Genomic DNA, 11,622 nt, shown 5'->3' with positions numbered 1-11,622 from the left:
ATCCAGAATGAAATAAATGCCATTGAAAAGTAAAAAAGGATGAGAATTTAGAAAAGACCATAGATTTAGCAATTAAGAGGTCATTAGTGAATTTTTGAGAAAGCAATTTCATTGGAGTCTGTTTTCAGAGGTTGAGGAATAGTACTAAGAAAGTAGAGATAGTGAGGAGAGATGATGCATTCTGGCAATTTGTTGATGGAATGACAGGGTTAAGGAAATTCTCTCTCTCTCTCATATATATATATATATATACATATATATATATATGTATGTACATATGTGTATATCTAAAACTTTGTCTTGCTCATTTCTATTTTTATCAATTCTTTCTCTGGAGGCAAACATTGTTCTTCAAACATTAATGCTGATTCTGTATATAATGTTCTTTTGGTCTTGCTCATTTTGCTCTGCATAATTTCATTCATAAGATCTTCCAGGATTTTAAAAATCAATCTGATCATCATTTCTTACTGCCTAGTAGTATTCCATTACAACCAAATGCCAAAACTTGTTTAGCCATTCCCTGGGTTATGGGCCTCCCTTCAATTTCCAATTCTTTGCCACCATAAAAAAGAGCTGCTATACACATTTTAGAACATAGAAGTTTCTTTCCTTTTCCCCTAATTACCTAAGGAAACAGACCTAATAGTGGTTTTGATGAATCAAAGGGTATATACAATTTTATTACTATTTAGGCATAATTCGAGATTGCTCTCCAAAATGGTTGGATCAGTTAACAGTTCCTCCAACAGTGCATTAGTTTTCCCATTTTCCCACATCCCATCCAACATTTGTCATTTTGTCCTTTTATCATTTTAGCCAATCTGATCTGTGTGAGGTGATATCTCAGAGTTGTTTGGATTTGCATTTCTCTAGCCAATAACGATTTTTCAGATATCTATAAATAGCTTTGATTTCTTCATCCAAAAACTATTCCTATCTCTTGACCATTTATCAGTTGGTGAATGGCTCACATTCTTATAAATTGACAAAATTCTCTATATATTTTAGATATAAGAAATCTGTTTGAGAAATTGTCTACAGAATCTCCCCCCAAAATTTCTGCCTTCCTTTTAATCTTAGTCACATTACTTTTATTTGTATAAAATCTTTTTTAATTTAATGTAATCAAAATTATCCATTTTATATCTCACAATGTTTCTATCTCTTGTTCACAAATTTTTCTCCTATCCATAAATTCAATAGATAATGTTACCTATTCTCCTAATCTGTTTATATCTTCCTTTATGTTTAGATAATGTATCCATTTTAATTTTATCTTGGTATATGATATAGGATATTGGTCTATACCTAGTTTCTGCCAGATTGCTTTCCAGTTTTCCCAACAATTTTTACTAAATAGTGAATTCTTATATCAAAAGTTTGGATCTTTACTTTTGTCAAACACAAGGTTACTATAATCTTTTACTATTATTTGTGGTAGCTCTGTTCTACTGGTCAATTTTTCTATTTCATAGCCAGTAGCAGATAGTTGTTGTTGTTTTTTAAACCCTTAACTTCTGTGTATTGGCTCATAGGTGGAAGAGTGGTAAGGGTGGGCAATGGGGGTCAAGTGACTTGCCCAGGGTCACACAGCTGGGAAGTGTCTGAGGCCGGATTTGAACTAGCACCTCCCATCTCTAGGCCTAACTCTCAATCCACTGAGCTACCCAGCTGCCCCGCAGTAGCAGATAGTTTTGATAATTACTGCTTTATAATACAATTTAAAATATTGACTCTGCTAGACCACCTTCCTTCAAATTTTTTTCATTAATTTCTTTGATATTCTTCACCTTTTGTTCTTCCAAATGAATATTAAAATTATTTTTTCTGGTTGAATTAATTTTTTTCCTAATTTAATTGGGATGGCATTCAATAAGTAAAATAGTTTATATAGCATTTTTATTTTATTCTCATTGACTTTGCCCACCCATGAACAATTGGCATTTCTCCAAGTATATAAATCTGACTTTATATAAAAAATGTCTCATAATTATGTTCATGTAGTTCCTGGGTTTGCTTTGGCAGGTATAAACCTAGGTATTTCATTCTGTCTATGGTTGTTTTAAATGGAGTATCTCTTACTATCTCTTCTTGCAGGGCTTTCTTGGTGATATCTAGAAATGCTGATGATTTCTGTGGGAAAGATTCTCAAGGATCACGACACTTGAGCATGTTTGTAAACAGTTTGAAAGGAACTAGAGAATAAAGACAATCCCATAAATAAGTGAGAAAGGGAGGAATGTCTAGTTGACCAGCTCTGGCAAGAGACAGGAGATAAAATCAAAGTCCCAAGTAGATGGATTTATTTTGAAAAGAAGGTCCTTTTCCTCCTTTGAGATTATAGCAAAGGAAAAACATATGGATATAGATATTTCTACATTTAATATATAAAGTTGGTAAGTCATAGAAGAGAGGAGATAGATGAAGAAGCTCAAAGCAGATGGTCTCAATCTTTTAAAGTAGGAAACAAGATTATCTGACTTTGTTTCTGACTCTCTGGACTTAGCCAATTCCCTTCCTCTGTTCTATTCTCAGGCTAGAACTTCTTTCAGATGCTGTGCCTTTCTTTCCCTGGAACATTCCTCTGCTTCTATAGCCCTTGTTTTAATATTGATAATTTCTAATTTTCTTGTGAATATTTTCTGCCTTATCACTGTCCTTGTGGCACATAAAACTGTACACAAGACACAACACAAACCAGGTTGGAGCACAGCAATGAAAGCTATGATCATGACCTTTGTGATCCCAGCTCCTGAATTATTTCATAAAAGGATGAAGGGAATATGCCTGATTTAAGTGATGAAAAATTTGATACAGACCATTAAACCAGGTTGCCCAAAAAGGGTGTAATTTGAACTTAATTCACATTAAAGAAAAGACAGACACATATATGGGTATCTGGAGGTGTTATATGTGATCTAAAGCAATGGTTTCAAACTCAAATAGAAATCAAGGCCACTAAACCATATATAAGATTCTTTGTGGGCCATATATTGTCCATATTGTCTTAGAAAACCACATTTCTACATATTTCAATGTTTAATTGATACTTCAACTCATTAAAATAACACAGGAACTATGTTTTATTCTGATTTGAGCGTTTTTGAGAGTGTTGTGAACTGCATGTGGTTAGTGGACTACTTGTAGCCTACAGGCTGCATATTCGACACCTCCAGTTTAGAAATCATATTTAATGAGCAATGAATTTGAAACTAAAAGACTTGAGTTTGAATCCTGGCTCTATTATTTAACTATGATATGATCTTGGACAAATCATCTAATCTCTCTAGACTTTGGATTCCTGATCTGTCAAATGAGAGGAACAATTTTTATTAGATTAAATTAAGAAGCTTTTATAAAAAAAAAACTAATCTAATCAAGATTTTAAGGGAAACAACAAATTGGGAATCATGTTTTGTAACAAATGTCTATGATAATAGTCTAATTTCTCAAATTTATAAAGAACTAAGTCAAATTTGTAAGAATACAAGCCATTCTCCACTTGACAAATGGTCAAAGGATAAGAGCAAGCAATTTTCAGATGAAGAAATCAAAGCTATCAATAATCATATGAAAAAAAATTTTCTAAATCAATTGATTAGAGAAATGCAATTTAAAACAACACCGAGGTACCACCTCATACCTATCAGATTAATCAATATGGTAGTAAAGGAAAGTGGTAAATGTTGGAGGGGATGTGGCAAAATTGGGCCACTAATGCATTATTGGAGGAGTTGTGAACTGATCCAACTATTCTGGAGGGCAATTTGGAACTAAACCCAAAGGACTATAAAACTGTGCATACCCTTTGATCCAGTAATGCCACTACTGGGTCTGTATGCTAAAGAAATAATTAAAAAGGGGGAAAGGACTTACTAGTACAAAAATAAATTTATAGCTGTTCTTTTTCTGGTGGCAAAGAATTGGAAATTGGAGGGATGTCCATCAATTGTGGAATGGCCCTATAAGAAATGATAAGTAAAATGATTTCAGAAAAAGCTGAAAAGATCTTCAGAAACTCATGCAGAGTGAAATAAGCAGAACTACAATAACAGCAATACTGGACAATGATTGTCTGTGAAAATTTGGCTACTCTCAACAATGCAATGATCTAGGACAATCCTGAAAGACATTACAGGGAAAGCTATCCACCTCCAGAGAAAGAACTGTTGGAGTCATCTTTCACATCAGTGTATTTTTGGTTTTATCTTGGGGTTTTGGTTATGTGTGACTTTGCTCTTAACAACAATGACCAACATGGAAGAGTGTTTTGCATGATAATAAAAAATGAAAAAAAAATCTATGATCCCAATAACAATGTTTAGATTTATCACTCCTAATTTTTCAAGGAAATTAGGCATTTATCTTCTCATTAGAGCCTTGGAACCAGTTTTTGGTAGTAAGAAAAGATAGTATTACTTATTTTATAGATGATAAAACAGAAGACCAGAGGTTAGATCACTTACTGAAAATTATGGCTAGTGGCATATCCAGGATTACAATCCAGGTCACTTAATATTGCTATTTCCCACAGAAAATATTTCTTCCCAGTCCAGGGGTCTGAGATTGATTTATTAGTGCATTTGAGATGTATCTCCAGGTTATGGGGAGGGCCGTGTCCAGTGCTCAAGAGCTCAGCAAACTATCCAAGCGTAGCCCAGGCATATTAAATGCCTTTTATTGCTTTGTGATTTGTGTATTGTAATTCTTTAGTGATTGTCAAATTGGGTTATTGCTTGAATTAGACTAACATTTTGGAGAGCACTTTCAATCCTTATGAGATTTCTCCCACCTTCACCTTTATGCTTGTTAAAAAACCTTTCTGCAATATATTTTTTTTCATTGATTCATTGAGCTTAGGAACTCATTTAGGGATAAAGTATGGGCTCCCCATACTTTATCTTTTTGTTTCATTTTTTTCATCCCCAGACACTTGGAAGAGTAGGAATCAGTGAAGCAATTAGTCACTTCTGAGTTAGAACACTGAGCCATAGAGACAGAAAGATGAGGCATTGTATGTGAATACCTCTCTTGGCAAAATTCCAATTCTCAGACGAATCTCTTTTGTTTTGCCATTTAACAGCTAAATTATGGAAATCTAGATTTTTTTTCCTCTTTAATTCTTCTTGGCTATGATGACTATAGGAACCTTGAGTATATTGTATGCTATTGAGATTTTGGGTAAAAAAGAATTGTTTAGGTGTATTTGGGTTATGAATGATTTTTTTCTTTTCTTCAAAAACATTCGTTTTTGAAGAAAGACACACTGAAAGAACATTCTGAAAATGGTATTGTCCTTTTGCCAGTTGCTATCAAGAATGCTGAATTTGAGATTCATTCCAATCCCTTCATGTTCATTTGTTTCTTTTTCCCCAGTCATTGCATTTGTATTATTTCCAGTTATTTTGTCATTAAAAACAAAGCTTCTATGAATATTTTCATGCACACACAGCTTTTTTTACTCTCTAAATGATACCCTTAGGAATAAATCCTAGTAATAGGATCCCAAGGTCAATGAGCATGAATAGCTTTACAGTTTTTAGTGTGTATTTCCATCTTGTTTTCTAAAAATCAATTCATAGTTACTCTAACAATGTAATATTAGGCCTGTTTCTCCATGTTACTATGAGCATTTAATTTGATCAATTTAAACCTATGTGTTTCTCAGTTACCATACATTATTAGGGCCATTTTTAACTAGATTGGTCCTTGGGTAGTAGACATAATCTCTTGCCAGGACCATACTCTTTCCAAAACCAAGACTTGCCAACTTGATCATACCTAGTGGAACTTTTGTTCCAATGCCCCAATCCCTCAGAAATGCAAGATTATCTCCATAGTATTATGATTGTTAAAGTAAGACTTTTACAGATTATTTCTACTTTGTTCCACCAGAAACTAGGTTTGCATTATGTGTATGCTCAGGCTTAGATCTACTACTAATCTCATACAGGAGTTTGAGGGCTTCCTAGAAAGCTATCATTATTAACTTATCTAATGTTCTATTCCTCTCCTTAACTTTTTTCTTATTTATTTGTTTGGTTAGATTTATCTAGTTCTAAGAGGGAAAAGTTAAATCCTCCTCCCTCATTATTATTTTGTTATCTATTTCTTTCTGTATATCACTTAGTTTTGCCTCTAAAAATATGGATGCTATAACTCTTGGTACAAGACAGATCCAATACTGATAATGCTTCTTTATCCATAGTATTTTTCATATAATATAGTTATCTATTCATCCCTTCAAATTATATCCATTTCAGTCCCAAGTTTGTCAGAGATCATAACTACTACCCCATCCACTCTGACTCATCTGAGACATAATACATTCTACTCTAGCACTTCACCTTCACTCTTTCTCTCATTTTCAGTGTGTTTCTTATAAACAAAACATTGATCCTTTTGCTAACCATTTTTCTTATAAAGAAAACATTGATCCTTCTACTATATATTTTCCTACCCAGGGTGAATTGATCCCATTTATACTCAATGTTCTAGTTATTACCTGTGTATTTCTATATACTCCACTCCTCCTCACTGTTTGTCCCTCTCTCTCTTCCTTTCTTTCTGCCATATTTCTCCCCAAATGTCCAATTTCATTTGACTAGTACTTCTCTAATTCATACCCCTTCCCAAAAATCTTCCTTTATCCTCTCCCCTTGCCCTCCTAGTTATACATTGGCCCAACTTTCCAAAGGTCCATTCTTTTTTTCTCACCCCTTATCTTTTTTTATACTCTTTATTATTTTTAGGAAAGGTCCTTCTATTACTATACTTTCTAGTGTTTTCAATAGGAATGGATGTTGTATTTTGTCAAAGGCTTTTTCAGCATCTATTGAAATAATCATGTAGTTTTTGTTGGTTTGCTTGTTGATGTGGTCAATTATGTGAATGGTTTTCCTGATGTTGAACCATCCTTGCATTCCTGATATAAATCCCACCTTATCATAATGAATAACCCTCGTGATCACTTGCTGGAGTCTTTTTGCTAGTATTCTGTTTAAGATTTTTGCATCTATGTTCATTAAGGAGTTTAGTCAGTAGTTTTCTTTCTCTGTTTTTGATCTACCCGGCTTTGGAATCAGTACCATATTTATATCATAAAAGCAGTTTGGTAGAACTCCTTCTTTGCTTATTATGTCAAATAGTTTGTATAGTATTAGAATTAATTGTTCTTTGAAGGTTTGATAGAATTCACTTGTGAATCCATCTGGTCTTGGGGATTTTTTTTAGGGAGTTCTTTGATGGCTTGTTCAATTTCTTTTACTGATATGGGATCATTTAAGTATTCTATTTCTTCTACTGCTAATCGACGCAATTTATATTTTTGCAAATATTCATCCAACTCACCTAAGTTGCTATATTTTTTGCCATATAATTGTGCAAAATAGTTTTTAATGATTGCCTTAATTTCCTCTTCATTAGAGGTAAGGTCTCCCTTTTCATCTTTGATACTAATGATTTGGTTTTCTTCTTTCCTTTTTTAAATTAGATTGACTAGTACTTTGTCAATTTTGTTTGTTTCATAATTTTTCTTTTCTTTACTGGATATGTTATTTTTGCTTGAAAGCCCATTACTTTTGCTCTTTGAAATGCTGTGTTCCATGTCCTACATTCTTTTAATGTTGTAGTTGCTGTCTTATGTAATTCTGACGGTAGTTCCACAGTATTTAAATTTTTTTTTCTTGTTGCTTATAGTATTTTCTCCTTAACCTGGGAATACAGAACTTAGCAATGAGTTCCTCTGAATTTTCATCTGTGGATCTCTTTGAGGTGATGATCATTTGATTCTTACAATTTCTACTTTATCCTCTGATACTACAATTTCTCAACAGTTTTCCTTGATGATTTCTTGGAGTATGGTGTCTAAACTTTTTTTTGATCCTAATTTTTTTTGATCCTAAATATACAACTATTCTTATGTTGTCTTTCCTTGATCTTTTTCCAGGTCAATTGATTTTGTGATAAGGTGTTTCATATTCTCTTTTTATTTCATGCTTTTGATTTTGATTATTTCTTGTTGTTTAAGGATATTGTTATTTTTCCCTGTCCACTTCTAGGTCTTTATATATTATTTTATTCTGAGATTTGCTGGATCTCTTTTTTCCACTTGGATAATCTTTCATAATTTTCTTGATTTTCTTCCATTTATTTCTTCTAATTTTTCCTTAATCTTTCTCATTAGGTTTTAAAAAACTCTTCTAAAAGCTCTTTTGGTGCCTATGACCATTTATTGTCCTTCTCTGCTGTTTTTAAGGAAAGTGGTTTTATTTCACTGTTCTCTGAGTTTGAGCCAAGGTTTTCCCTGTCCCAATTATAGCTGTCAATAGTTGGGTTCTTTCTCCTTTACTTGCTTATTTTATTTATTTATTTTATATTTTGGTGGGATGGAAATATTTTTTCATGATAATACATGCATAACCCAAATCGAATTGCATGCCATCTCCAGGAGGGGGGAGGCAAGAACAGAGAGAAACAATTTGGATCATGTAACTTTAGAAAACTTGTTATTAAAATTTTTTTAATAATAAATTTAAAATTTTAGTGCCTCCTCATTTGTTTCATATGGCTTATAACTTGGTGCCACACAGGGCCAGGTGGAATGGGAAAGAAACCAACTTCAGTGGGGATAAGCTTAAGTCATTGACTGCAGAAGACTTGGTCTTCATGAGGCCTGCAGACAACCTAGATACTATTTCATTTTACTTTATTTTTTCAAGAATAAATATTAATTTAATCAGAACCCAAACAAGGTTCTTTTAGGACATAATTGATGATACTATTCCATCTGAAATGTAATATAGGGAAGCAGCAGGGTGGAAGAAGGACAAGAATGTAATGATGTTGCTGCTGTCGTATTGAGGCTAGAACTTGACAAAGGCTATAAGAAAAACAGTGATTTTTTTTTACTCATCTAACTTTTTAGCTACCGAGTCTTATCAATTTTTTCTCCTGATTCTATACCCCCCATAATAGGAATGCAATACATTTTTGTTGACTTGAAATCAGTCCAGCAATCTTTTCTGTCTAGAGCCACAACTATTGATTTTTGTGCCAAGGGAAATAGTATGAAATAGACTCTATTATATTGGAAGAGAGGGCAGCAAGGGAACCTCAGGACACCATGATGCTTCTTCTTAGAAAGTTATGACTAGAGTGGGAGAAACAGGCGATAAAATAGAGTCAATTCAAGATGGAACTTCTTTGAGATTGTAGCCAGCAGGGAAAGGGGAAGATTGCTTATCTTGGTGATTTCTTATTTTAATGAATTATGCTTCCTACATATCTCTAATCTCAATTGTTTCTATTTTGCCAAAAGGCTAGAAATATCATTACTACCCCTCTAAATGTTGGTGCCCTGAAACATAATCTCAGCCAAACTACTCTAGTTACAGCTATGATTCTCACTGTCACCAACATAGACTAGTCCTCCTTTAACTTATGCTTGAATTATTGCAATACCCTTCTTCACATATTCTTATCTTCAATATCTCCCATTGAGATTTATCATTCATCCTGCTACAAGAGAATTCTCTCTAAAAATTAGCATTATTTACATCATTCCCTGTTAAGAAACCTATAGTATCATTAAAAGTAATAACATGTGATGATCAATAGTAAATGATGTAACTATTATCAGCAAGATTCAAGATGACTCCAAGTGACTCATGATGGAAAATTCTGTCTTTCATCATAGAAGGAACTGATGGAGTCTGAATGCTGATCAAAGCATACTATTTTTCACTTTATCTCCTTCATGACATTTTTCTTGTATAAGCAGCATGTGCCTTCTTTCACATGACAAACATCGAAATATGTATTGCACAATGACACATGTATAACCTATATTCTATTAAGTACTATCTTAGGGAAAGGGAAAGGAAGGGAGGAAGGGAGAGAACATGAATCATAAAATGTCAGAAAGTGGTTATTAAAAATTCTAACTATATGTAATTGGGGAAAATAATTTAAAAAATTTTAAAAAGAAAGTACACTATTTTTATGACTTGAGAACACCAGTTCTAAATCTGGAATGTGAGGACCTGGGTTAAAATTATACCTCTTCTGTTTATTATTTATTGGATCATGGACAATTTGTATTACTGCTTTGAGTTTCAGTTACCTTGTTTGTAAGGTGAAGGTTTGAATTAGATTATTCCTACATTCTGATGTTTTCAGCTCTAAATCCTATTGATTAAAACAAGAACCTTCCATGATCTTGCTCCTTTTTATTTTTCACCACAAATGACCACCATGCCCTATTCTCCAATCAAATTGGTCTCCTTACCTTTATCATTATAATAACCCCTTAACACTACTATATTAGCACACACACACACACACACACACACACACACACACACACACACACACACACACAGTTCTCATTCTGATTCTCTGAAAGAGATTAGGAGGGAGTACATTCCAAACCTGAGGAAAGCCTTCATGAATCCTTAGAGACAGGAGATGGCATGTTCATTTCAAGAGAGGGGGACAAAACCCACCACCACCACAACAGCCAACTAGTAGATGAAATAATTTTAGTTAAAATGATGGACTATTGCAAGCTTATTTTGATGAAGTTTAAATATCAATCTAAGGAATTTGTATCCCTAATAATGGGAGCCCTCAAAGGTTTTTTTGAGCAGGTCAGAGTTAAGATTCAAGTATTCTATTATTTTGGCTGCTCTATGAAGGATGAATTGAAAGCAGGAAAATTAGCTAGAAAGGTATTACAATAGTTCTATTCAGAAATGATGAGAATCTGAACTAGATTAGCAGCTGTGAGAATGAAGAACATGATGCCAATATAGGAAATATTGTCAACACAGATTCTACAGAACTTAGCAACTGTTCAAAGGTGAGGGAGAAAGAAGGATTCAAGATTACACCTTTTTTTTTCCAAATCTTTATGACTGGAAGGATATCATCATCATCAACAAAAACAAGAAAGTATGTAAAAGGACAAGAGGAATGGATTCTCCCCTTCTCTGATCCTCTAGGAATAGTTTTTGTCTATAGGATTCCATTGAAAGTTTGCTGTACATATTGTTTAATTCTTTTCTTCTTTCAAGTCTATTTTTCCTTCATTTGATCCAATCATTCTTATAACCCAGCGTGCTACTCATGGAATCAAGAATCTAGATCCTTCCTGATTAGCTGAATGCCTTCCTCAACATCCTATGAAAAGAACTCCTATTAATAGTGCCATTGTGATCAACTGTGACAATAGGTAGAACAACCATCCAAATAACCGTATGTAATCTTGAGCCTCTCATACCCAGTTATCCAAAGTTTATCAGGGTCCTCTAAAGCCTTGTAAAAGTAATATACTTTTTTAAAACATTTATTAATATTCATTTTTAACATGGTTACATGATTCATGCTCCTACTTTCCCCTTCGCCCCCTGCACTCCCCCCACCCATGGCCAATGCAGATTTCCACTAGTTTTGTCATGTGTCCTTGATCAAGACCTATTTCCAAATTGTTGGTAATTGCATTGGTGTGGTAGTTTCGAGTCCACACCCTCAATCATGTCCACCCTGACCCATGCGTTCAAGCAGTTGTTTTTCTTATATGTTTCCTCTCCTGCAGTCCTTCCTCTGAATGTGGGTAGC

Source organism: Gracilinanus agilis, chromosome 2 (assembly GCF_016433145.1).
Source record: "Gracilinanus agilis isolate LMUSP501 chromosome 2, AgileGrace, whole genome shotgun sequence".
Classification (NCBI taxonomy): Eukaryota; Metazoa; Chordata; class Mammalia; order Didelphimorphia; family Didelphidae; genus Gracilinanus; species Gracilinanus agilis.
The sequence above is the reverse complement of the archived record's forward strand: the minus strand, read 5'-3'. Positions refer to the sequence as shown.